Here is a 2,615-nt window from a genome sequence, read left to right on the forward strand (position 1 = left end):
AAAATCAGGGAATTATTCAGTTCGGTCTGCTTATCGCGGACTAGTTTCAGAGAAGGAACAAAGAGTGGAGGTACAGAGGGGTGGTGCGTCCACGTCTGTTACTAGTGATGATCCCAAGTGGAAGAGACTATGGAAGCTTGATGTTCAACCAAAGGTACGAGTATTTTGGTGGAGAGTTCTCAAAGGCATTTTGCCGGTTTACGCAACTCTCTCCAGGCGGCATGTCAAAGAACAAAGTACCTGTCCGGTGTGTAAAGCAACATCAGAGTCTTTACTGCACGCCCTTGTGGAGTGCTCACATGCGCAACTCTTCTGGTCTGCGGCAAGAGAGGCTCTCAACCTTAAATTACCACGGTTGCATCCGGCAACATGGGCAGAGGACATTCTAAGTGAAAGTTCGTTCAATAATCTGGACCGGGAGATGACCATTTCGATTATGGCATCAATCTGGGATTCCAGGAACAAATGGAGCCACAATGATCAAGGTTACAATCCAAAGACCACAGTGGATTATGTGGCGGAAACTATGGCCATTGTGCATGGTATGAAGAAGAAGAAATACAAACCCCAACGTCCAGAATGCACATGGCATGGACCTCCTGCAGGAGTTGTAAAACTGAATTCTGATGGTGCCATCAGATCAGAAGATGGAAGAGCAGCAAGTGGAGGCGTCGCACGCGATGCAGATGGGTTCAGAAGTGCTTGGTGTCGGGTTTACCAGGGCATCTCAGACCCCTTAACCATTGAAGCTCTTGCATTGAGAGACGCAATTGTGTTTGCGAGAAAGCAACATTATGACAAAATCATTGCTGAAACGGATAGCTCAGAGCTGGTTCGGCTCTGGTCGGAGCAAGGGCATCATCGAGCAGTGATTGCCCCCATCATAGGAGAAATTAAAGAACTCAGTTTAGGTTTTTCTTCCTTTGAGATTGTTTTTACTCGTAGGTCAGCGAATAAGTCTGCACATGAATGTGCGAGGCATGCCTGCGCCCATGACGTGTCTATGGAGTGGCTGCTTGAGAGCCCTCATTTTCTCTCTTACAGCCTAATGGCTGATTGTAATCCTGATATTGTGAGTTAATAAAGATGCTGAGTTCACGCCAAAAAAAAAAAAAAAACTGAACCCTAAATCCCAAATCCACCACGCCGCTCCGAGCTCTGCCGGCCGCCTCTCCACCACGCGTGCGTCTCTCGACTGCCCCGACTTGTTCGAATCGGGAGCCGCCGCCACCCCGTCCTGCCGTCCCCATAGGAACTCGAGCTCTCTCTGCCGTCCGACGTGCTCTGTGCGGCCGGCGGCGGCGCTCCGGTCCGGCGAGCACGACCTTCCCCAATTCGCGCGCTCGAGCTCTCCCTGGCCGGTGGCGGCGCTCGCATCTGGTGGCTAACTGATAGTCCCGAAGTTGCCCCTGTCGCTGTCCACACCCAGCTGAAGCTTGTGGTGATTTTCGTCTACGCCCAACCCAGTCAGGTCAGCTCGTGTGCTCTCCCCTTTCCCTTGCTCTTAGTGCGTGCGATACAACAGCAGCTGCTCTCTGTGCATGTGCGTGGCAGTGTGGAGACCACCAATTTCTTCGGTATGTGGAGCCTAGATTTGTAATCTCCAATTTGTTTTGTATTAGGTTTGTTTCTCCCAGCGACTCACGTTCTCTCAGGGACGAGACAGCGACACCCCCTCCCTACTTGTCACCATTTTTCAGTTATCTTACTTTGGTCCTGATTAGTATTATTATATAGTTCAACAGTAGCGGTTAAATGTCACTGCATATATTGCTTCACAATGTTTGCTGAGTTGCAGACCTATTGTTTGCTTGTAGCCAACACATGCTCTGAGCCTCCAAAGTTCCCAAAGTTCAGCCGGGTGCAAAGCCAAGCCAAGCATGTCAACACCCCAGCCCAACAGCTAGCAAGCAGCAAGGAGTTATATCTCAGCTGGCCACCCACCTCGGAAGCGTGAAGTAATTGTTGCTTTAAAAATAAATATGATGTTAATTGTGCACAACTATGCTTTATATAATTTTTTGTATTGCCATTTTCTATGAATGTACTGAAACTTGTTTACCTTTTGTAGGAAATGCATGCAAGAGGGTGAAAAACATGAAGTGTGTGGTTCGGGTCAAGTGGGTATTTTGTATAATAGAGCAAACTATGAATCTCGGATACATCTTTTAGCTACCATTTTGTGAACCTCTACATTGTCTTGGGTACTAAACCATTATATTCCTCTCATTAATGTGTTTGATTTTGGTTTAATACGTCTAGAGGACATGTGTCACATGCGCATTAATATGTAATTGTGTTGAATTTTTACTGTTATGAAATTTGCGACTTCATTGTTACTGCATTGACAAAGCACAAATAAGGATGGTATCAATGTTGGTCGGCAACAATGAAACCCACGGACTGTTGGTTGGGAAAACTGAATGGTGGGGCTACCTGAATGTTGGTCGGCAAAACGTGCATCGACTGATTGTTGGTTGGGAAACAAATGTTGGTCGGGAAACAACTGTCGGTCGGGAAAGTGAAACAGAGCCAACAAACTGTCGGTCGGCAAAGAGTTGTTGGTCGGTAAAGACCTTTGCCGACTGGACTTTTGGTGACCCACAAGGTTGGTC

At 47.5% G+C, this 2,615-nt stretch overlaps 1 long non-coding RNA gene across 2 annotated transcripts; it reads left to right on the top strand.

Moving 5' to 3' along the window:
* Positions 1 to 1,332: 1,332 nt before the first annotated feature.
* LOC124651108 lies at positions 1,333 to 2,321 on the top strand. 2 transcript variants are annotated; one of them, XR_006987275.1, is made up of 3 exons: positions 1,333 to 1,471; positions 1,623 to 1,958; positions 2,072 to 2,321. It is a non-coding gene; the product is annotated as an uncharacterized LOC124651108 (long non-coding RNA). The 2 variants fall into 2 exon arrangements; XR_006987276.1 differs by having other exon boundaries at positions 1,818 to 1,958.
* Positions 2,322 to 2,615: the final 294 nt, after the last annotated feature.

This window comes from Lolium rigidum, chromosome 5, assembly GCF_022539505.1.
Source record: "Lolium rigidum isolate FL_2022 chromosome 5, APGP_CSIRO_Lrig_0.1, whole genome shotgun sequence".
Taxonomy (NCBI): domain Eukaryota; kingdom Viridiplantae; phylum Streptophyta; class Magnoliopsida; order Poales; family Poaceae; genus Lolium; species Lolium rigidum.